Source organism: Chroicocephalus ridibundus, chromosome 3 (assembly GCF_963924245.1).
Source record: "Chroicocephalus ridibundus chromosome 3, bChrRid1.1, whole genome shotgun sequence".
In the NCBI taxonomy this organism is placed as follows: domain Eukaryota; kingdom Metazoa; phylum Chordata; class Aves; order Charadriiformes; family Laridae; genus Chroicocephalus; species Chroicocephalus ridibundus.
Genome location: NC_086286.1, coordinates 115,960,022 through 115,985,745, shown reverse-complemented (window position 1 = coordinate 115,985,745; position 25,724 = coordinate 115,960,022).

Here is a 25,724-nt window from a genome sequence, read left to right as displayed (position 1 = left end):
CCATCCTTCTACTGTCCTGAGGTAGATCTATTAAATTACAAGTAATAAAATGCTTGAGCTTGACCATAACCTAACCACTAATATCAATACCAAAAGTAAAGATAAGCTGTCCCCAAACTGTCATCTGAAGACCTGATTTTGTGTCTCATGTATATTTGCAGAGATAAACAAGAAGTATGCTTGTAATCAGCTACTTCTTTCTATGCAGCATGACCTAATTTTTTTCAAGTTTTTTTGTCTGATGGCTAATAGGAGACAAAATGCCTAAATTTGCAATGTTGTGCAGGCGTGAATACAGATGACTTCAGCCATCAGGAGCTGGATTCCTTCTAATTAGCTGGGTGACTGATTGAGGTGCCTGACTTGCAAATATGGACATAGCATGCCTCCTCTGTATTTAACAACAAGAAATGAAAACCCCTAGAAGGTGATTCACGCCTCTTAAGATGTCAACCACCCTTGAGGAGCGGTGGCTTGCTCCTGCCATAGTGAGGTGACTGTGCCCCTCAGATGGGTGCCTGCACTTACTTAGAATAACCCCAGGGGCAGCGTTTTGAAGCAGAGAAAATAAAAATCCACCCCCTCAAGCTGATGGCATTACCTGGGTTAACAATGCTGTGTGATGGCAGAATTGGGCTGGGTGGATCCTACAACATCTGGCTTTCGAAGACCTGGCAGGTAAAGGGGTTTGTCAGAGGAGGCAGGGCGAGACACAGCTGGCGATTTACTAGAGGGTACGAAAGTAATTCTCTGCTCGGGTCCAACATGTTCAGGCAGCATCAGATAAGGAAGCAATCGGTATGTTCACACCTGCTTACATTCAAGCTATCTGCTAACTGCTGACACAAGCCTTCTATCTTCCTACTGAGACACCAAGATAAATTCAGAGGAAATGGAGCTGTACAGAAAAAAAAGCTACTCTTCACAAAACTGAGTGATTCCTCTAGGCTCTGACCAACAGTTTGAGGTCAACGTGAGCAGGAAAGACAAAAGAGAGTCCCTCAGGGAATATTCAGAAGCTAAAATAGAAAATTTGCTCAGCTGTTTATCACCTGGGTTTGACCTCCCAAGCAATATTTTTTTTTTCTTTTTTTTTACGATAGGAAGGCAATGAAGGATTTGGCAGTGAATGAAAGGGAATTCATCTTCCCAACATTTTGTTAGTGACAGTCTGGGGCTCTATTTCTGACTTGCATTTCCTTTGGCGCTAGATCCTTAGGCTCGTTCGGATTTTGTTGTTTGTTATTTGTTTTGGGTTTTTTTCTGTTTTTTGTACTGCACTACACCCATGAGCAGGCAGTGTCAGATACTGTGTGTGTTTGTAAGCTATAACTGGGGCCAGGTTTTACCTGTGATTTTTTTTTTTCACAATTCCTTCCAAATAAGCACATCAAAAGCTTTTTTTTTTTTGCCTTTTTTTTTTGCCTTTTCCCCCTTTTGCAAGTCTGTTGTCATTGAAAGCACTGATCTTAAAAGATGTCTCAAATCCTCCTCTCCCATAGATACTGCCACAGAAGCAGGTGCTTGGCATCTCTCAGGATCAAACCCTAAAATGTTAGTTGCCATGGTGACTGAATGTGAAAGAACAATAAAGAGCTGTTTACCAGGGAAACTTATCAGCAGGGCTCGACAAAGCACCACAAAACTGTAATTAGGGTCGCGTTGAAACACAGCTTTATTTCTGCAGCTAGAACTAGGCAACAGCCTTTGCCTTTGATTTCTTCCTGATCTTATCCTTTGTATATCTCTTGCATCCCTTGTGTAAGATCCCACCCAAACTCTAAGTAGATTATAGCAAAGTAGGCAAAAATTAGCATTTTGAAAAATCCATGAAAAACAAGGCTGCAAAACTGCATGCCAATGACTGTATGAAAAATGACGCTTTGAGAAGAAAGGTGCTTTGAAGTATCCTGCACACCCAGAGGTTGCTTTACTGCACAGCAGTCTGGAGAGGATCATGATATTTTCGCATACATTTTTTGGATGCAAGGATTCTTTTCATATTTGAATGGAAGGGCAATACCCCAAACAGCACATGGAGACCTTTGGGTTTTCATATTAGATTTTGCTTGGGTTTTCTGCTTCTTAGGATTCTGGTTTCCTCTGTTGCTAGCAATAGTGCTATCATAGCTGACAAGTTAAAGCAGATATTGTTAATGATAGTAATTGATGTTGGCTTGGCAACTCTATGTCCTGAACGAATTCAGAGGTGAGCTGTGAAAGGCATTTCACAAATGCCTGTGAAGGGAAGGTCTTTACAGTGAAGAGCTTTCACTTTAATTAAGGAAAACAGATGGTGCTGGAAGGGAAACAAAAGCACACATAGGTGAAGCATCTTGCTCACAGCTGATCAGTGGCAGCTCTCAAACAGTTATTCCCAAATTGTTAGGACTCTGAACCAATGTCAGCCATCATCGTGCACCTTTAGCATTCAGCTGAAACACCGTGTATGTGACTTGGAGCTTCAGGTCAGTGGTGGATGTCATGAATTACCACCAGCCCACAAGCAGCAGTTTGAGAGCCTCTGCCTTAGATGTACGTTAATATTTCTATTCCTCCGTGCAGGGATTTCACGCTAAAGGAAGTTTTGTTCTTCTGTCGCAGCATTCAGGAGGGTATCGGCAGATTTTGGCAGCTCAGCCGTGTGTCATTTTTGTGCTGAGTTATGTAACGAAAAAAGCAAAGAAAAAGAAAATTTATTTTAAAAAAATTATTTATTAAGGATGACATAGATAGAGATACTGCAGAATTCATCCTCACTACTCCCCTGTAAGGTGATTTTGTGATGCCCCCATTGTCCTTTTTTCTGCATATTGTGTTGCTTCTTCAAACTTTCATGCAAGTTGTTCACCAGGTGATTGCCAGGCATGAGGAAGAAATGGAGAGTTTGTATCACTGTTTCTGTTAGTGCGGTGGTTGAATCAGTTAAAATCTGAAACACCAACACTGCTGGGTTTAGGTTTCAGTAGCAATAGATGCCTAATACGTCCACCTGAGAATAATTCTGCTGAATGTGTAAAAAGCATCTCTTGTGCATCTTCTAAACCCTGCTTTTATGTATATAGAAGAAATGAATCATCTGTGGTTCCAGGCAGCACCCCTCGTCATTAGATAGGGAATGATTTTCCAAGAAGGAAAAACTATTTCCTTTGAACATTCAAATCTCTGAACTGGTTTCTCCTCCATTTCAATGTAAATCCATTGCCTTTGCTTTGGTGTGTTGCAGCTGGATGACACAGGGGAAGGTCAAACTCTTTGAAGTGATATAACCTGAATTACAAACCATGTCTTGAAGAGAGCTAGTGGGTGGAAAGAACACAAGCCAGGGCTGATCTCTGCATAAACTGCAGCTGCTGTCAGTGCCAGGAACACTGAAATTTGTACCAGTGGTCTCTCCTAATTAGCTGCTACATGACGTAAAATGTCTGGTGTGCCCCAGGTAACTGTTGTTGTTGTGAGAAAGTAGGAAAGATAATGGTATCTGTTTCCTGCAGTCCTTTCTAGTGTTCCCTCATCTCCATCACTCACCTTTCGTAATCAGCAGGAAATCTCCTCAGATGCATTCCCCACGCCCCCAGGGCCCAGGGGTGCGCTGGCTCTCCGGGCAGGACATGGCCGCTGCCCTGCAGCAGCTGGCGGGACGCAGTTGTGGCTCATTTCCTAGCACGTTTTGAGAGACTTCAGAAGCAGTGTGGGAGGGAAGAAAACATACATCCTGCAGCAGGAAGAGTTGCCAAGATATCATGAGTAGGAATTAAGAGAAAGAAATAAAATGCTGGATCAGAGAGCTGCAAATGGCTGTCCTCTGTAATGTGCTGCTGTTCTCTAAAATACCTTTTGCCACTGATTACTTTCTTTTTTGTTTTTTGCTTTTTTTTCCAATATGGGACTCCATGCCTAAGTGTCCAAACTTTCCTCGCAGTGAAAGCGGAAGTACAGGCTGGCCTCTAAGATCCCAAATACATGGGGCTTGGGGGCTGCTACAGTTTTGCTGCTCCATTTGCAGATACTGCCTTGTTCCAACGCAGGTATTCAGACATCTCTTCACCCCAGGTGAAGTCCTGCCATATTGGTCCGTGTGAGACTTGAAAGGACACAGAGATCCTTGTGTTAGTCCTCTCATAATGTGTTTCTCCCATAATGAAGATGATTTCTTATGTCATTTAGCTAAGTAACATCTGAAATTAACTTATAGGAGCAAGGAAGTTGTCTTCTCACCAGTTCGTATGGGGCTCCAGGGGCTGAACACTAGTAACTGTTAGCTATCAGAGGCATCAAAACAGCATCAAACCAAAAAGAGTTATGTGAAAAAAAAAAATAATCAAAGAATCTATGATTCTATGAAAAAATCTTTTGCTTGAGAACAAGACCAAACGCTCAGTTTAGTGGGAGGCATCTCATACTGTTATAGCTGTTTTAAGTTAGGCTTCTGATGGAGAAGAAAGTGTTCAAGCTCACCCTACAATCAATGGGGGCTGGTGGATACCTCAGACAGTTCACTAATTTTAAAGGCACTTTAAAATGGACATATTTCTTGTCCTCTACAAGTTATGAAGTATGCCTACATGACTACCTCAAATTAGAGGCTTAATTTTGAAGGGTGACATGAATCCCATCTTGTAGAAAAGGCATAGTAAGTACTCATGAATCATAGAATCATAGAATGGTTTGGGTTGGAAGGGAGCTTAAAGATTATCTTGTTCCAACCCCCCCGATGTGGGCAGGGACACATCCCATTAGACCAGATTGCTCAAAGCCCCATGCAGCCTGGCCTTGAACACTTCCAGGGATGGGGCATCCACAACTACCGTGGGCAACCTGTTCCAATGTCTCATCACCCTCAGAGTAAAGAATTTCGCCCTAATATCTCATCTAAATCCATCCTCTTTCAGTTTAAAACAGTTACCCTTTGTCCTATCACTATGCTCCCTGATAAAGAGTCCCTCCCCAAATGGAAGGAGGGATGAAATGAGTTGGATGAAGTAACTTGAAAACATAAGTCAGTGAGAGCTTACCAACTTAACGTGATAGGTGAACCATAAAGCCTCATATGAATCCCTCTCTAACATATACACATACTAAACTTTTCCAATAAGTGTTATTTTTCTTAAAAATTGCATTTTCCTTCTAAGGTCAGGAGTATCATGAAAATGTATCAGTCTGGGAACCCATTAAGATCCCTTAAGCCAGATTGTACCTGGGTACCTCTGAAAAACAGTATATAGGGATGGATAGTTCAGTGGTGGCAAAAGAAATTAACTTCACCCAACTACTAGGAACTTGGAATTTTACTCATATGGCCATTTTTTACAACTAGTTTTCATATGTACACCCATGACAAAGAAAAAAAAGCATTTCTGAAACCAGAAAAATAACATAGAAAGAAGTAAGAAGTTACAAATATGTGTTGCAGTATGTTGAGTGTCAGCTTGTAAAACGGAAGCTATTACTTCTTGGAGAAAAGAATCCAAAATACAGATTTTCCGCAGTGTATAGAAGTCTGTGAAAGTAAGGGCAATACTGATGGACCAAGGCTGGTAGTAGACAGGAAATTAAACATAAGTTTACAGTGCATCCTAAAAAGGCAGCAGTCCGGGGCTCCAAGAAACACGTTCTTGCCTCGCAAAAAAAGGTCAAGTATTGGTAAGACTTTTCCTGAAATACTGTTTTTAGTTATTGACACATAGTTAACAGATAAAAGCAAGAAAACAGCATAGAAATGATTGTGATAGAGGAGAAACTACCAGAAAAAAAAATGAAACACTGTATGCAGTTTCCTTGAGCTCCATGTTAACGGTGAAAGGGTGGCCCCACTGAATATCAGTTGCAAAACCTCTGGTCATCCTGGGTAGAGCGTCAACCCTGGTGTAGGGGAGCCAATGCAGAAACTCTATTAATATTTGTCAGAAATATGTGGAGTAAAAGGACAAAAGAGAAAGGAATTGCACAAGGGGAGCATGTCAAAGGAGAAATTCAGAGGAGATCTGAGTTATTTCCCAGATTTCCATAGACTTTCTATATTGTATTGATCAGAATCACCAAATTTGTTTTTCTTAACTTCCTTCTTCTAAAAAGCTATATTATTGTCTTCTCTTTTGCCTGTTAAGAATACAAGTATGATCAGTCTCTATGTACGTTGGTTCCTGTAACGGGACCTGGTCTATACTACTGCTACATGTTCTATTACTCCTTAATCACTTTCCCTAAGACATGGGGGGATGTAGAAAAGAGGAAATGAATGTGTTCTCATGATACCTAGGGGTGCTGGAAGACCTGTTGCTAGCTTTGTTTAAAACTGGACTCAATGAAATCCTGTGAAATTTGCTGTTAAGAACTCTCTGACAGTAGGAAATGGGAGATGAGTCATACAATGACATTTCTATCCTAGGGACATTAAACATAACCATGTGAGTCTTTCACTCTCTGCTATTCTATTTTTTAATATTTTTTTCATTTCTCTATGAAAAGAAATACAGAAATGACAGATCTGGTTGTCATAGTTTTCTAGTTTTCACTTACCATCAAATAATATTTAAACTGAAGGCTGCTAGGTAGAAAAGCTACTTGTAATTAATACACTATCAAAGAAAATTCATCAAAGCTCCTTTTCAGACTCCTGGATAAATCCTGAAAGTTTCCCTGTCATTGGTCCTGTTAAAGATTTCTAAGTGGAATTACCTGGCAAGGTTTTAGCCCACAGTCAAACAAAAAGTTAGAATCAAACTTCTGAGCTTCCTTGTTTGTTGTCTTTCCCCTTCTTTCACTTATGTCAAGATAAGAAGACAGAGGTAAACTCAGAACTCTTGGGCATTGACCTCCAGGGGAAAAAAAACACATGTGCACACAAAGAAAAAAACAAAAATACAACCCCCAGCTTCCCCCCAGAACCTTACTCAAGCACTAATTCCAACTTTAATCTGGCCTACATTATTTTCGTGAGCATTCAAACTTCTACAATAAAGCCATTTATAGAGTAAGCAGTTTTATTGTTGCACTAATCACACTATGCTGTATGGTCTGTATGCTTTGAGTGAGCCTAGAAACAACAGTGGAAGAAAATACTAGATTATTAGGTTATACTCCACAATTTGTGTCAACAAATAGCTTCTACTTTTCTAGCTATGTTACCTGTCTTTCTCTGTCAGCTGTCAATGGCTTGCTTCTTTTTAATGAATGCTGGGGCCTCCAAAGTTCCCCCAGGCACACATACATCAAGAAAAATGCTGAGATTTGTCAATTCCCCTAACATCCATTTAGGATTATTGTCAACATTTATAAATCTATAAGCAAAACATTCCCTTGAGACTAATTCTTTTTGACGGTTAGTTGAGGTAGGTCACCCAGCAGGGAAAATCTTGTTGGTGTATAGCAAGGATGTGCTGCCTTTAATGCCTTCTTTTTATCAGTGATCTTTGAGCCTTTTGACTGTTTCTGGGATAGAATTTATCTATATGTGTCAAAAAGCTTGATTTTGTAATGGTGTCTGTGCATTTATATAGAAGTGCCCTTTTGAGATGGGAACAAAGCACGGAAAGGCATAGAAATGCATCTGTCCTTAAGCATAACAGACAATTTTTTATTTTTCTTTTTTGCTAAGGTTCCTACACAAATGCTATGTTTGCTCAGATAGAAAAAGAGTTATTGAGTAGATAGGAAATTGTTCTACTTTAAGTCCACTCAGAAATTTGCGAGTTCTTCAGCAAAGGGAAAGTACTCTATTATACAGGGTAAAGGAAAGCAGATACATTCTGAGGAACAGGTATTGTCAAGCCATTGGTTATTGTAGGCTATATTAGTATCTTACATCTAATATCAAGAAATCAGTTTGGTGTAAAGGATCCCTGACGTACATAAGAATTATTCTCAGAGACATCTATCTCCACTTTTTCAATTGCTCAGACATATATCAATTTACGCGGTTTACAGTCTCATGGCATTTCAGTCAATGAACAAATGTCCTTATTAACAAATATTCTTAGAAAGTCCATTTAATATTTATACATAGGCCTATAGGTAGAATCAACACTCAGAAGCTAATTCAGATGCTTTCCAGCCTCCCTGAACATCCTCGTCAACGCAGTGCAGCTGGAAACTGGTTGAAAGACAGGTGAAGATTCCCAGTGTGTAGAGGACTCCTGCTTAGCACAAATCTTCAGGGTATAAACGAGTTTGTGATGATTCAGGTCAAAAGTTCATTTAGCTCAGTACTCTATCTGCTACAGCAGGAAGAACATAAGGACCGGGCAGGGTAGAGTAATTTGTCATCTGCATACGCTCCCAGCCTCCACAACCTGAGGTTCACGGGCTTCCTGAGCTGCACGCATGGGTGTAGCATCTCATTTCTCACATATAAAACTGTCCAGCTCAGTTTTGAGCGCCTGTGAATTGTTAACTTCAGTGTCCTGTGTTTAATTTCACATCATGCGAAGTAGAACTGTGTGAATCACAGCTATGTGGACCTACCATCTACTTGCTGCCTACTTCCTGGGGAGTCTCAATGAGCCTGATACATTTGCTTTCAAGGAGTCTTAAGTCTGGCAAAAGGAGAATGGTGCATCAGTTCAAAGACTGAGAAGACCATGAAGGATTAAACAAATAAACAAAAAAAACCAACCATCCAAAAAAAAAGAGTACACGGACTTGAAGACTTGAGGTTTTAGCTGAATCTGAATGCTTGTTATCAGGAAAAGCAAGTACCACACCTACAAAATTAAAGTTTTTGAAAGTTTGATAAGTTGGGAAAGAAAAACAAAAATGTTCTGATTGTTGATCCAGTGCAGTAAATGGTGGGTTATATCTGTTTCTTCTCCTGTTAAAATATGCACACTTTTGAATTCTGATTCTGAAGTTGTTGTCCCATGCGCCCATTATTTTCATGCCTGTCCAGGTTGGTCTTCAGGCATTCAGTCGTGGCTGCTCAGGCTTCCTGAAAATCAGTGAATGCGAGAAAAAGGAAGACTTATGGGCAATCAGCAAAGCTTGCTTAAGAGCACAACATTTCCCCACAGATAGAACTGAACTCAGTATGTGATTTCTAGCATATAAAGTGCGCAATTTGGCTTCAGGATTTCTTACTAACAGTTGTAAGTAACTTAATAACAACTATGAGAAATGCCTGGTTACTAGAGATAAGGAAGCCACCAAACCCAGTGTTGTAAGAGGAATTTAATGAGAGCTCATCTTTGATTGTGAGGCAGGATTTCAGGAATAGTGGAATATCTCTGCCTTATCCAGCTAATTAAAATTTGTGCCAAAAGCAAATGACTAACAGTGGCATAAAAGTCCACCACCTCAGTGAGGAAAGCTGGGCTACAGTGGAGAAAATTGCAATATTTAGTTTTGGCACTAGAAGAGTTTATTCTTTGTGCTGGAGTATACTGCCATCTCCTTAGGGAAGTTCTCAGCGGTACCTTAGTAAAGTGCTCAGGCAGCACGTTTATGTCTCTGTATCAGAGAGAAGGGGGAATTGGAGCAGAAAGTGAGGGAAAGAGACTTCAGAGCATGGTGAGAAAGAAAAGAAGAGCCTCAGTGTACAGCGAAGGAAAAGCAAAGAGAAAGCCATGAAGAAAAATGACCCATGAAAGGTTAGAGCTCACAAAGAAAGGGATCGTGTGTACGGCAATCAGGGGAGCAGAAAGTCCTCCTAGGTTGACTAAGCAGAGCCAGTTAAAAGGCATTCAGTCATACTAGTGATTATGAGTCCTTTGAAACCTATTAATCCCATTATGAGTCTGTGGAGCAATTTTAGAATTTAAACAGACAAGCAACTGTATTTAATTTTTTTTTGCCATATATTTTCTTTTGTCTTATTTCTTTCCTTTCTGTATTTATTTCTTTCCAGTTTGTCTTTTTTTTTTTTTTCTCCTTTGCATTTTTCCCTTTCTGTCTTCTTATTTCCTTACCCCTCCTGTTTCTTCCTACATTTTATTTAACTGGAGATTAAAGGGGAAAGGCTGTGTGCCCTTTACTACCAGCATTCCTCGCATTAGGAGGATGGGGAAGCAAAAGAAAGCTCCTGGAATCTTTCAAGCAAAACAGAGTATTATTGCATACACAGTAAAATAGTTCATAAAAGGAGTTTAGAAAAGATACAGTAAACACCAGCATTAGCGGCAGAGTTTGGCCTCAGCCCACAAGCTCTGCCAGGCAACTGAACGCTCATCAGGAAAACTGGTAATGTAGCCAAACAGCTGTGTGTTCCCCAGAGAAGCTGTAGAAACACATGGTCTTAAAAGAAAAGGGATCTTTCTCTTCTTTAGGTTCAGAGACATTCTAAATAAGAGTCAAATTTTTTAGTCTTGCCTTAACCAGATCTCTGTTTTGCACCTGAAGAACTGCGGGGGCACTTGGTGCATGGAGTCTAGATTTTAGATAGTTATGATTGACATGTAATATTGAACCTGTAATTAGTTGCTGAATTGTAGTGAGGGACATTTTGTCATCCCGGACACAGCCCATTCTCTAACTGCCCCTGGCCAACAGGAGTAGCCACTGTATCTCATCTACATTTGCTTCCACTTCAGAAGCCAAAGTCACAAGGCACGTAGGAAGTTGTTCTGGATCAATTTTAACCCACGTGTATATAAACAAACAGCTGCTTGCATACTACTTTATAAATGAGAGCAGGCATAGCAGAGACATTCGCGTTGAGGAATCGGAGTTGCTGTGAAATACAAGAGCACTATGCACTGTCACCTGCTGGGATGAAGGACAGCTTGCCAATTTACTATAAGATCTCCATGATCTAAGTGGGTAATTGAGCCAAGGTGTCCCCAGCCCATTAGATGTAAGGTGAAGCCATGAGAGGCTCAGGAACACCTCCCTCCCAATCTGCAAAAAATATACAGCCATGGGGTTAGAAAACCAGCCAAGCAGCATTCGTGGAATTCACAAAGGGCAAAGTGCTATTCTCCATAGCATGCATATTTATTTTGATGTGGTTGGCCGTGGGCAGCAGGGTATGAAATCAAACCACACAACTGACATTTACACTATGGCAACTTCACTGCGGTCTGGCAAGCAGGAGAGACCTGAGCGCGAATATAACTAACTTTGCTCTCGTCGATGTTCCTTCTTATTACCAGGTGTAAATGAGAACAAGAGTCAAGCAATTGTATTAAGACCCTTGCTGTAACTATTGGAGAATTAACTGCTTTCCCATCCACTCCTTTTTTCTGCAACGACAAAAGGATAAATCCTTCAGGTAGATTGATTAGTGTAAGCACCCTCTGTTTCCCAGGGCCTTGCGTTTGAGGGAAGAATCCGGTGTGAAATGTGTACGACACTTTCCCTGTGCTAATGAGTGTCTATAAAGCCTACATATGGGTGAGGCTGTCTATAAGGTAAGTTCATACCTGCTGTTCATCAGTGTCTATAGTGCTGAAAATGTAGCCAGTAGATACGTATGAGTCAGGCGGTGCTACTAGCATTGCTGAGATCTCATTACCCACATGATCCGTTCGTTCGCTTGCTATTAATTCATTAATAATTTTCTAGTGCAAAAAACTGTTTCACAGGAAAATAATAATTCTTTCTACACCACTTGTTCTCATGTATTCTACATTTCAAGAAGACAGAATTCTTATTTCATTTTTCTACACACCTAAAAGACCCATTTTCTAACTCGGTGTGTTCTGGAGTTTGCCATAATAATAGGGTATCTCAGCTCTTCTGCATGTTAATGCTTTTTATATGAGAAAGAAGGCACATTTCTGACAGGATGGTTAACCATTGAAACAAACTGCGAGTGGATTCTGTGTTTCCTGAGCTATTCAAATAAAGTCTGTAAACCTTGCCAAAAGATATGCTTTATTCAGATACAAGATATTGATCTCTACAGTAATAACTAGAAAACTTTATTTGACTAGATCATTTTATTGCCTCTTATATCCTTAAAATAAAAGAATGTGTGAGATCAGGACTTGAACAGAGGAAAGAAAAGATTCCTGTTTCTCTTTTAAAGCCTAAATTCTACATATGAATTTTATATATGAAGATGTATGATAATACCGATATAATTTGTTAGGCATTTTCTGAAGGGATGTAATGTTTTTGCAAGAAATATTGTGTTGCAGAGTAGTGTAAGTTTCAACAAACATGAAAAGGGAGAGAATAGGAAAAGCGTGGAATTTTGTTAAAACAAAAAATAATAAACTCGCTCATAATCAGTAGATAATTTACACTAAATACGTTTATAAAAATAAGATGATCCCTTATTATTTAATCAAAGGGGGGTTTAATGTTTTGTCACTGAAATTTATCATAAATATTTCACTGGCATATGCCAGTGTTTAAATATTTATGGAAGGAGAAGAGCTCTACCACAAGAAATAGGGATCGTACTTAAAGCACTCAAACAGGATATTGGGGATCTAGGTTTAAATATCTGCTCTGAATCAGATGGTTAAATAACCTTGTCACTCTTTGAAAGTTCCTGATTTTCCTCCATTTTAAAACCAAGGAAGAAATTGGAAGCTCAACAAACGAAAACTATTTCCAGCCTTTGCCTGTCAGAAAAATTTCATGGCAAAATTAAAATATTTTATTTCACAAGCCTATGGACTTAGGTATTGTGAAGCTACTGTTTTTCCATGCTGTAAAACTATCTATTTAGAAATAAAAAGCTGGTTTACTCTACATGCTGTATTTTATTGCCAACGTAATGATCAAACAGAATGAGGTCTACTTAGCCAAGCATCTGTTCTCTGACAGTGACCAATGTTTAATGCTTCACACAAAGGTACAAGAAAATCAATGGTCAGTTATGCCACATCCCTCCCAGAGTGAAAGACTTTTTCCTCTAATTCTTATTATTTGGTAGTTAGCATATACCCTTTAGTTTGCACTTTTACATCCCTTATATATTACTTGTCTGATGCATCTGTGATATTCCTAGTTACCATTCAGACAATCTTTTTAAAAATCCTGTTACGTTCCCAATCTTAACATCTTGTGTCAATGAGTTCCACAGATAACTCATATTTCTTAAAAAAAAAATATTTCCTTTTTATCACCAAAAAAAACATTGCCTTTCAATTTAAGTGCATTCCCCTTTTGTTCTTATGAAGTAGGAAAAAGCAAAGAGAAAATACATTGCTCGCAGAGATAATAGCGGTAGATATAGATTCGATCTACAGCTTTGTTCCTGATTTAGGAGACTTTAGCCATTCACTGGACCAGAAGCACTGGTTTCCACTAACTTTTTGGGTGTTTTGAACACTATGATCACTCCTGTTCTGTCTGACCCCATTATATGAACTTCAGATGCAGACAGCAGCGTCCTTTGGTACACATGGTTAAAGCAGGAAGGTGTTCGGAAAATTACTTTCTAGCCTCAGAGGTGGGGGAATGAATTGATCTTAGATTCACTGTTCACCAAGAACATCACTAGGTCACATTGTGAAGAGAAAACTGGAGGAAAACATAAATACGAACCTCAATCAGTTATAGGCATCAGTTACTCTGCAACATTCTAAGAGATACTTAATACAGCAATAGCCATGAGTTCAAGGAGATTTTGGAACCCCAAAGTCTTTAAGAATCAAGGCATCAATCACTCAGTGATAATATAGATATGTTTATGGGAATAAATATGGGAATAGATTTGGAGGCACCTTGGGAACTTCAGTAAAAAGAGGTTACTTCAGTCCTTCAGTACTTTAGCACTGCCTGGGCAGCCTCAGAGAGTGTGTTATGAGAGCCTATATTTAGTATGCAAATGTAGAAAATAACATTTAAATATGAGTTGGGTTCCTACATAATTTCGTGGATGAAGGCCCAGACTCAGGAATGCATTAAGATTCATAACTCTTATTTAGACTTTAAATGTTGAACAAGGCTAAAGCCAAATTTGTTGTTGTTTTCTCATAACGCTTATAATTTCCATCATTAAATGAAAGTATTCTCATACATCTACCTCATAGACATAGTCTGGAGGTATGTAATGTGTATTTCCAATGGATGACTCTCTTATAGAGCAGTAGACCATGGAGGAAGAGTGAACTTTGAATGCACCGTATGATCAATGGCATGATAACGGTATCTGTTTTCTTCTGTCTTTTCACATATACAGTCTTTATAGGCACACAGGTGTCTTTATAGTCTCAGAAGTGGTGAGAACAAAAGCAATTTGAGAGTCTAAGGTTTGTAGAAGGTGCTCTCTAGTTCTGCTCTGGCATTGACAGCAGGGAGATTTACTTTCTTACTAGCCTCTTAAGGGGAGCATTGTCTAAGGTTTTGAAAGGCCAAGCACTTCTCCTCTATTCACATGGGTTTGTTTTGTGGGGTTTTCTTGGGGGGGGAAAAGAGGAAATGGCTAAATAGTTCAACTGACTAGATACAAAGAGACAGATTTGCAGGATTCAGATCCCATTTAGGCACCTAAATAAGTGTCCAGATTCTTAAAAATCTTGGCATCCGGCAGGTCCCGCTAAGACCAGTTTGTTGGGAACAATGGCCATTGCTGCATGCCGAGCCCTTTTCAGAACCTGGCCTTTGTGCTCGACCAGTTTCAGTTCTCCTCCTATATGGTCAATTAATGAGTTCATTTCCCCTGGTATTTGTGTGGGCCTTTGACACGTCAATGAGAGAGAAAAGAAACATTTCCTAAGAGGAATTACAGTAATCACTGGCAGAGGCTTAGGAACAGCAATACTACTTGACCCAACTTTGAACGTTGCTATTCATGCCACTAAAAATATTTGTCGAGGTCTGGTACTCTTTTAGATAACCTTCTGCTGGTTTCCAGCCTCCAAATCTGAATGAGCGTCCCCTGACGCCTGCTGAGTTACTGGTCTTGGCTGAAATCGATGTACGTAATACTGATCCCTGCTTGTAACGAAGCCATTGCTTATATAGGGCAGATCTACGCACCTTCCTCTGAGAAAAGCAAAGCTCCTCTGAGCTCTGCACTTAAGCTTCGTAGAGGAGGGGCCTAGCCACCACGGGTGGATTCCTGTTACAATAGGATTAGACAAAAGATTCAGAATATAATGATACTCCTGATGCTTTCACTTTTGATGTCTTGAAAGCTGTCGTTGCATTATGTGCTGCTGGCTCCATTGCAGGCTCTGGGGCATTAGGGTAAGTGAACATGCAAGGAAAAGGAAAATCAATCTCCAGTCTCAGATAATGGAACTCTTGGTGCAGATGGTCACTAAACACCAGCAGTTTACAGGCTTCACTCTAGGGCTTGAGTTGCCGAGACGATTCCCAGTGGAAAAGAAAGAGGAAACTTTTGAAAAAATAAGGAATGTCCTTCTTCTTATTGGGATTTGTGTATTTCATCGCACTGATTTCTAGTATCTGCTTGTAGCCTCCTCTGCATTCACAGTTTGGTGCAAATTTGTGGAGGGCTCAGTTTTGTTTGTTTTAATTCCATGTTCAGTCTCTGCCTCTTTTAGGTCTCGGATATCACAGTTCATACTGGAAAGTGTCAAATGCACGGCCAGTGTCCATGATGATGAATTGCAATGTTGTGCAAGTTACACAGGAGAGCGCCATTGTGTGAGGTTTTTCATGTAATTGGCCAGGAAATAGACCTTGTTGGGCACATACAGCCTTTGAAAACAGACTTTTTATACTTGCAGTTGACCCTTTCCAGGGGTCTCACCAAGGTTTCATTATCAATAGCAGTAATAAATACCGATATTCTTACATATAGGAAAAAGATCAGAACTTAATGAGCACAACTCCATATGTTTAAAATAAGTAGAAAACATATTTAGGAAATAAATAAAAATTTGAAAACATGTTTCCACTTGCTCCCTTAGCTAAACTGGCAATTCAGGTTCTCATGAGTAAAATTCAATGTCCAAATTCCTTTGTGCTTCCAGTGACTATTTTTGCTCAGATGTGTATATCTATTATTGAAAGTAAGGTTTGAAACCTGATTTTTAGAATGAACACTTAGTTATTTCATTAACAACAGAATTGCTTTTCAGTGAACATCTTTGAAAATCCCGACTTAATATGAACTTCCTGAAAGTAATGAAATTCCAAGCTAGACAATGTGTGTGCACACAATTTAGGGGGAAGAAAAAAAAGACGGATAAGAAAATGTAAGATTTAAATACAGAATAAGAAGACATATTCAGAGGACATCTTTCCGCAGACTTTTTAGCTTCTAAACTTTTAAATAGTTTACATACTTTTTACATTATTTACAGCCATCACTACATGCATTTAGATAGAATAGATAATATAAGAATAGCAGGTTAAATGAACTAGTAGGTACATTTTGTGGATAAAATCAATGGAATTTCTCTATCTTTTGTTGTATCACACAATGCATTAATGAGGACCAGAACAATAATTACAGTGCCCTGTTAATTTTTATTTTCATTTTCACGTGGGATTTCTGTGGAAACAAAATTATTTGCTAAATTATTTTGCTACTTGCTATGTAATTTTCATTTAATTTAATACAGTCTACTTAGGCTTGTTTCATTTTTACAGACTTTTAAAATTAAATTATCTTTCATTCATGCATGTAGTCTGCATGGGTTTATTTTATTTTAAGTGCTCTTAAAAATGATATGTTAAAATATGTAATAAGGAATTTATACACATACGTTCCATTAGTTTTATTTGGAGTTTATTGATGCACAGCTCTTGGTGGGGCCTAGTTAGTTCAGCCTGGCATTTTCAGAAGGCTGTTCTGTTTTTTATCTTCTGCTGTTAAGTTTTTTTGGGCATCATTTTACACAGATCGATACAAACTTCTGCTAACAGACAGCCACAGGGAAGACATCCTGTAAGATGTCAGTATGGTTTCCTACATAGTTGATGGAGAAAGACAGGGTCCCCCAGGGAGCAATTCAAAAGCTAGGCTCTTTTCCCTTCCTCTCCTTCCTCTGTCTCCAAAATGTTACTGCAAAATCAAGGGAGTCTAAGAAAAATCAATAGTAATGGTCCAGAACCTGGAAAAAAAAAATCTTACAAAAAGTAATAGAAAGGGTAGGTATTTTAAATAGAGACAAATCAGGGGGCAATGTGATGAAATCATGTGGTCTGAAAATCAGAATGGCCTGAAAACGAAGAAAAATGTAGGGAAGATGAATATGAACTTCTCTTCATTTCCTGGAATAAGAACAAGGAGGTATAAAAGATAGGAAATGCAAAACAGAAACAGCAAAATGTTTTTCCATGCAGCTTTTTGACTAAACAGTGGAACTTAGGAAGTGGATGAGAGAAGGCTCTTCGCCAGGTTAAAAAATGGATGTGTATTTATAAGACTGCCAGGACCTCAATTAAGAAAAATAAATACTTCAAAAGGATTTTTAAACATTCAGTTCTTAAACCTATTAGAAGATAAAAAGAGATGTTGGTGGAGATGTTTTATTCCATATATGCTTTCTACAGGGATTTGCTAGGTCTTATGAAGCAACAGTTTTAGTCCTGACGAGAAAGGTGCACTGCCGTAACCGGCTGGGACTGTCCCTGAGCCTGTGCTCCATTTCTAAATAAATACATAAAATTTCATGTACTTGTATTTGCTGAGATGCGAGCGTTGGCCCCGACATAACACAATGCTGTTTGTACATTGGATTCCTCCAGTTTCTCCTGTGGCAGGGTTTCTCACATGCCGCTACTTCATTTAAGACATTCGAGGAAGGAAAGGAAACATCTGGAGCAAAGGCAGAGGGTAAAGAGGTTAACGACTGATGGAAAATACCGTGCTTACCTCCAGTTCAGTAGCCACAAGGACTCCTCTAATTCTGCATTCCTTTCCACAGAAAAACTCACACACGTGTTCACAAAAGTGTCAGGGTTTGGTGTCGAAATGCCAGACCTCCTTCGCTTTCTTGTAGCAATTTGGATGTCAAGGTTTTTTGGGCTATCTAGGACCAGGCTAAGTGGCTACAAGGATGATGCTTAGTAAGCGGCAGAGGAATTTGGTTCTCAGTTTGATGTGGGAACTTGGTGGTCCCGGGGGTGCAAGGGTGATAAACTGGGCAGAAATCCTCTCTCTAACTGCAGCCCCCAAAATAGGCAAGGAACCCTCTGAAATCATCCAGTTTATAATACTAATCCATAATATAACACCAAATTATAATATAATACCAATTTATAATCCTTCTTACATGGGGGACTTCTGTGCTAGATCTCCACTGGTATTTGATTTCAGTATTGAGAATAAACTCCCCTTGTGCTAAGTGAATTTAGAGGTAACAGTGCTTTTTAGGGAAACTATGCAATCGTTTTGGTTTCAAGCTGCTGCTTTCTCTGTTTAAAGGAAGTTTTATACTGTGCCTTCCCCGCGTTCTTTAGGTTCTTTGGAAAAGGCGAAAATGATAGCATAGCATAATTTGAAGTTGAGATGAGCCTTTTTTGCCTTTTAGGCAAACTACAGTACATTATAGAGTCAATTGCTCCCAGTTTTGATTCCAAAATTTCTCTCCTTTTAGCACATTAACTTTAGCAGCCCTGTGTTTTGCTAAGGCAGGCAGGCTGCCCTGGATTTATATTCCCCTCTGAAATCAATAAAATAGTAATGAAGCAGCAGAGGACACAGTCGGGCTCTTACACCACAGATTCAGACCCCATGCTGGGTTAATGTACTAAAAGATTTTGCAGCAGCCAGATTTTCAATTAATGAATTTCCTCTTTCTTCCCCCCCCCCCCTTTTTCCTGAACACCCCCACATTTCACTTTGCTGCCCTTGCTCTGGTCCGCTGGCTCCCTTTCATGTGACAGCAAGTCGAACTTTACCAGCTGTTGCAAAATAGGAGCTGTGGGAGAGATTGCTGGGCCAGGAGGGGCCATGACTGTCTCTCCTGGAGTGTGGGGTCCCAGGGAGGGGGTCAGGAGGATATGGTCACTTGCGAATATCTCCGCCTGGACCTCGCTGCCTGTCAGCCTCCAGAGGTGCGTGGTACAAATGGCATGAGCCCCGCGACACCCATGGGAATTGGGCTTAGAGGAAAGGTCCCACCAATATTTTTGCACTTCAGGGACACCTGACGGGAAGGAGTCGGGGAGTGGGGGGGCATTAGGATGCCTTGCAGAGGGCAGTGCAAGCAAATACGGGGCGCTTTGTGAGTGATCAATAATCAGCGTGGTGTGAGAGTAATCAGTGCCAGAGAAGTTAAAGAGCTACTGAAAAAAAAATAAAAAATAAATAAATAAAAAAACCCCAGCAGATTACAGTTCAAGCTCTGGTGTTTGAAAGCGTGACTTCAGGGCATTTGATTGCAAACAGCAAAGGCGCACGCAAGAGGTGACACACCATGTCATAGACTGTTCCTGAGGGCTTATTACTACAAGAGCAGCAATCATTGCTGCTGCACCGAAGGGTGAACACTGTTCTATCTTCTCTCTCCTTGCCTGAAATGGTTTCAAACTTTGTGAAAATATTGCTTCTCAGGTTGAAAACCTCAAAACAAGGGTTGTGTCTTAGGTGAATTTAATTTTCTTAGACGTATTGGGGGTCAAAAACAGTTAACGAATTTATCTTCATATACCACAATTAAACTTTCTATTTTGAAAAAGTGCCATTTCCTCCCCTGAAAAAGGAGAAGAAAAGAAAAATTCCTGTTTCCAGAAATACTCACAAAGCTTCTGGTGTGTGATTCCATTCTTGCCAACACCATTACATTTGCATGTTTTCTCCCTACCTACCGAACATCTCTGAATCCCGGGCGTAAGGTTGGCGCACAAGCAAAGAGCAATCCTGTCTGACGTGTGCAGCGACTGTTATACATCAGGGTGCATTTGAATATGCAGTCTGCACACCAGCCAGCTTACCTGCACTTGCCCAGCAATTCCAATACAATTCGGGTGTGTGTCAGAGTTGGTAGACTTTTCTTTTTGCCTAGGAAACGTCAGCTGAAGAGGCAGGGTCCACCTCTGAATTGGAAAAGTTGGCAGGTATGATAGATTTGCTGAAACATTGGAAAAGATTGCTGGCTCTCAATGCGAAATCGTGTAAGCAGACTGTAATGTGTTTGGCAGGACGCTTCTTTGCATCTTCTGCGAAGTCTGTGCGCTCCGCTTCACCTGGCCGGGAGAGTCCAGCCACGCTGCTCTGACACTGCTTGCACAAGCTCTTGGCATTCAAGCCCATCCTCGGAAACATAAAATATACTACTCTCATAACAGGTATATCTTGAAATACATTGTTAAAGCCAACCGCTGACCTTAAAACCAGCTGTGAAAGCAGGGAACTAGTTCAATGGTCCAGGGCATAATGAGTGTGTGCTGTCTTGACTGGTCTGCGAATAACCTTTCATATGGATCTATTTCTACCATCGCAGAGAGAATATTTTCGTTAAGATTAATCATTGTTGCACCTGTTCCCTTGTGTAATCACCACGATGATGCTTAACGAAGCCTTAAATTCCTTTGTGCCATATATTTTTGCCTATCTTATTTCACACACGCTTTTGCGGTGCGACCCAGCAATCTGCGCTGGATTGTTAGTGAGGATGGGGAAATCTCACTGCTGAATCTGTAATTGTCTCAAACGGTATAGGACCAGAGACAACTGGATTTGTAGAGTGTAGAGTGTAGAGATATAAACCATCTTCTAAAAAATACCTCTTTCTTTCCATTTACAATAAAGGAAGTCATGCTGGTACCTAACTTTGCTGAAAGTGGCACACATAACAAACTGAGGCAAAATTAGGTAGGAAAACTCACTAGCTAGGTACCATCTTCTTGTTAGCTTTATACCCCCCAGCCTACGTCAAACTGATTCCCTATCTAAGGCAGATGTCTAACAGGAGGAAAAATAATCTTTTCTCTAGGAAGTACAGTGATTGCCTGGGAAGTGCAAGATCTGGATTTGGCATCTCCTCTGCTCCTCCTACTGAAGCTGTACAACTGGCCAGAAAAGTGTCAGGGGGGAGCAGCACGTGAAAGTGCATCTGACTGTAACACACAAAAAAGACTTTGTAAGGTGCTGTTCTTTACGCTGCTTGTACATTGTAATCTAAGATATTCTAATGAAAAAACGCATAAGGAGTCTCTTGAGCAAAACAAGAATCTGACTTCCTTTCCTAGGTCAAACTAGAGGAACCGTAATAGTCTGTTGGTCTCACAATTAAATATTCACTAGTGTGGAAATAACAAAAAAAGTATCTGGGAAGATACTCTGTCTAATGGCATTTAACTATATGTAGTTTTATTTAATTCATGTCTCCCTATGTATGTATGCAACATGGGAACCCAGAGATAAGTTTTAAAAGTAGATAAGGTAAATGACAGTTTGATAAAAGTTAAATGCTGCCTAAGTATAAATAAAATGGGAAGTTGTACTATATAAGATTACAGACCTTGTCTCTGAATTATTCTTGTGGCACAGTCCGCTGGTAATAAGTGAAATTCATTGTGTCGTGAGAAGTATTTACATGCATCCCTCACCTGTGATAAACATCAGACAGCCACAGTACAGCAAATCTGGATTTGACATCACCGGCGTCTTATAGAGGGAGGACAACTGCTCGCTGTGATCAAGAGATGACTTTTACATCCAGCTACAAATTATTTAAGTTATTCTGATCATTTTAAATGGAACATAGTAATCAGTATGTTTAAACCAGATTTTTTTGGTTTATTTCATCTGAGTAGAGAGCAAATAAAGAGGATATTTCAGTCTTTACCCAGGCAGAACTTTCATTATGCTTTAGACAATTTTGCCAAACTAAGGACGAGCAAAAGAAAGTAAAAATAACTCTGATGTAACTGAGATTTGCACACATGCTTAGAAAAAATGCAATAAGAGTAGTGTATTCAATGTGTTTAACATAAGGATATTGCTCACATGTTTAAAGTTATGCACATTCTCAAGTCTTTGTGAGAGCAAGGACATAAGGTTGAGACAAAAATCTCGATCTACTTTTGTATATCATGCAATTATGTCATATAGAAATGCTTGCTATTACTGATCATACAAGTTTTCCATGTGCAAACCATATAATGAAAAAAAATGTCTGTATCCTTGGGTCCTTTTCAGAAATGTGTCCCGCAACACACTGTCCTGCTTTTTTAGATAGTAAGAATAGTGTGCATACATAAATTTTTTTTACTCCAACTTAGAATTCATTAAATTGCCTTTGCATATTGGCATATACATGTATATTTGCTCTTTGAAGCCTCATTTACTTTCTTGCTTTTTAAATAAGGGGAAAATAATTTTGTAGTTACAATTGCTTTTTTGGTATGGTTTGATTCAATCAGCTTTTAACTGTACTGACATTTACCGGATGGTCATAAAAGAAAGCAAAGTGAAAATGACAAAAAGCCCCATGTTTTGCAGAAGTTCACATTCAGTGCATCCAATCTGCAGTCCCCGGAGACAAAAAGAGAAAAGAGCAGGTCTGTAATGCAGCTGCCAGTTTAGTGATCAAACCCAACAGATTGCGGTCTGGCCAGATCTGGTGTCCAGATAAAAATGGTATTCATGCTAACCATCTGCCTACAGGTCAGTAGGGACAAAAATTAAAAATAATTACCTCTAATGAATGAATAGACAATGACAGTCCTGTGTGAGGTATGGTATCATCTCTGTGCAAGCGCACACACACACACACACACACACACAAAAATTGGTGAAGAGTGGTTCAGATATTTTTTTCAGAATGCTGTCAGCTACAGTTTTCATTTATGTTTTGCTTTAATTGTCTCACTGGCTTTATGATATTTTAATTGTCTCTGGCTTTATGTTATTGTAGTTTTAAAATACGTGGCTGTTTTTCCTGCAATTAAATTTTGTTAATGATGATGATGATAATTGAGTACCTCCATTATGTCCAGTGCAAGACTCAAAAGTCAGCTTCTTACTTCTAAAATCCAACTAAGTCTCAGTAAGCAGAATTCTAGACTCAAAATCTCTAAAAAGCAATTTGGACTTTCAGGTACAAACCGTGTGGAGAACTAGGAACCCTGAAAGAGCTCAGCTGAGCATTGGCCACTGTAGCTGGGGCTACACAGAGAGGGAGAAAGGAGAGGTCCTGGAGTGGGGTGTAAAGCTGCCTGGGGCTGTAGGATCTGGCTTTCACATCCACAGATCCAAATCCACCATTCAGAGCTGCAGCTGGCACCTATGTGTCGCATATTAATTTTTTTAAGAAAAGGAAATGATTGTATGTGATGAAAAATATAATAAATCACTGAGATTCACGAAGTCTCTTCTTAATAGCCCCTGAAATGGGGCTGTTGTTGCTACAGGGAGACTAGACAGTCAGTAGTCGAATTTCAAGACATTACACCTTTTTGTTTGTTTGTTTCTACGGCTATGGGACAAGATTTATGTCTATATTAATAAATACATTATCCAACCAAAATTATTCTATTGTCTTCTATACTGAGCAGCCACTACTAACTCAACTAAACTTGATGAGGGGCTAGAGTGCACCCTCAGCAAGTTCGCCGATGACACAAAGCTGTGGGGGTGGCTGACACACTGGAGGGCTGTCCTGCCACACAGAGAGACCTGGACAGGCTGGAGAGCTGGGCAAAGAGGAACCTTATGAAATTCAACAAGGGCAAGAGTAGGGTGCTGCACCTGTGGAGGAATAACCCCATGCACCAGTCCAGGTTGGGGGCTGACCTGCTGGAGAGCAGCTCAGTGGAAAGAGACCTGGGAGTCCTGGTGGACAACAGGATGACCATGAGCCAGCAATGGGCCCTTGTGGCCAAGAAGGCCAATGGCATCCTGGGGTGCATCAAGAAGAGTGTGGCCAGCAGGTCGAGGGAGGTCATCCTCCCCCTCTACTCTGCCTTGGTGAGGCCGCACCTGGAGTACTGTGTCCAGTTCTGGGCTCCCTGGCTCAAGAGGGACAGGGAACTGCTGGAGAGGGTGCAGCAAAGGGCTACCAAGATGATGAGGGGACTGGAACACCTCTCTTAAGAAGAAAGGCTGAGGGATTTGGGTCTCTTCAGTCTGGAAAAAAGATGGCTGAGGGGGGATCTTATCAACACTTATAAATACTTAAAGGGTGGGTGTCAGGAGGATGGGGCCAGGCTCTTTTCAGTGGTGCCCAGCGACAGGACAAGAGGTAACGGGCACAAAGTTGAGCATAAAAAGTTCCACCTAAACATGAGGAGGAACTTCTTTCCTTTGAGGGTGGCAGAGCCCTGGCACAGGCTGCCCAGAGAGGTGGTGGAGTCTCCAACTCTGGAGACATTCCAAGCCCACCTGGACGCATTCCCGTGCAACCTGCTCTGGGTGACCCTGCTCTGGCAGGGAGTTGGACTAGATGATCTCCAGAGGTCCCTTCCAACCTTATGATTCATCATTTTGTCCAACTATTCTGGAATGAAACATGCTCTGAATATGTACTCCAGTTTAACCACTGCCTGCTGGAAGTGTCCTCTTTGTACATCTCCCATATAAACGAATCTGAGTGTCCGTGCAATTCATTTAGCTGTACAGGAGGGCAATAAGAAGTGCTTAAGAAGACTTTACTTACATCTTAATAGTATTCCCCCTGGATCTGCTTCCCTATTGTGTTAGCCGGACTCATTCAGTTAGGTAGGAGGTCACTGCGTAAAGGCTGCAAAATGCTGCTGTTTGTTTGTCCTCACTGCTCATGTGTGCAAATCTCAATGCAGAGTTCAAGAGGGTGAAGAATAATAAGCAGGATGTGTTGTCAGGTGGCCAGAAAGTCAGTAAAGTGGACAAAAAAGAAACAAAACAAAAAACCAAAAACAAAAACAAGCCCAGAAAGAAACTAAAAGTGAGGAAGAACACTAAAGAAATAGACAAAGTCAAAGCATATTATTTGGCTCTGCAACAATTTGTTGGGTTATCATACATGAGAGCTGAGGCTGAAGCAAGTTAAAGGACACCTGCCCCTAAAAGAAGCTCATGAGGCCCATTATGGGCTTTATCTAGATATAAATTTTCACTTTTCTATATATATCTGTATTGCATAATGGTAAAAGATGAGTTAACTGATTGTAGAAGTCAGGAATGACAGAAACTGTATAAGGAATATATATGCTGAAATGCATATTACAGCTTTGATAGAAGAAGCTTAAATTTCCTGACTTCCAAGAAACTGCAGTTTCTTGGAATCAGAGTGAACTTGGCTTCATTATTCAAATTTGCACTATGCAAAAATTCAGCAGGAACTTCTAAGCTCAAGAAAGTTGTTGTAAATTAGATCTTCACCAAAGAAAGATGAACTTGTTTCCCTCAGCATCCAATATCCTCCCCAAGCCGAGCCCGCGCACAAATTGCTCCCAAAGAGTCTGTTCATAGCGAGTCCCCTCTGAAGGATTCAGAGCTGTTTCTGCAGGCTCAGAAGAGCCCACGTTGCAGAAGGCACTGCACTACGTAGCTGGCTCCTATTTTGTATCAGCTGAAGTCCAAGGCCAAGCTGTTCGAGGGGTTCTGGGCTTGATGCATTGCCTACAGCTCCGCAAGAGCAGCACAGCTTCTGTCTAGCAGGACCCAGCAGAGATTTCTTACCAAACTGCTGCTCTGTGATCTTTGTTACGAGGCTGCTCGGATAATTTCTTTTTTTCTTTTTTTTTTAATAGAACATTTTGCCATGGAAACCACAGAAATAAAAGTTTGGGCAATCAAATCTGTGAAACAAACAAAAGTACTGCACCTCACAGAATTACAGCTCTGTGCTAATTTCACAGCTGCCTTCACATGCAAAGCTCGATTATTTGAACTAGTCTTCTCTGTACAGTCCAGAGAACAATATGTACCTATACCTAAGCAGACATATACAGACATTTATCTATAAAACTAAGGAAAAAACATTATC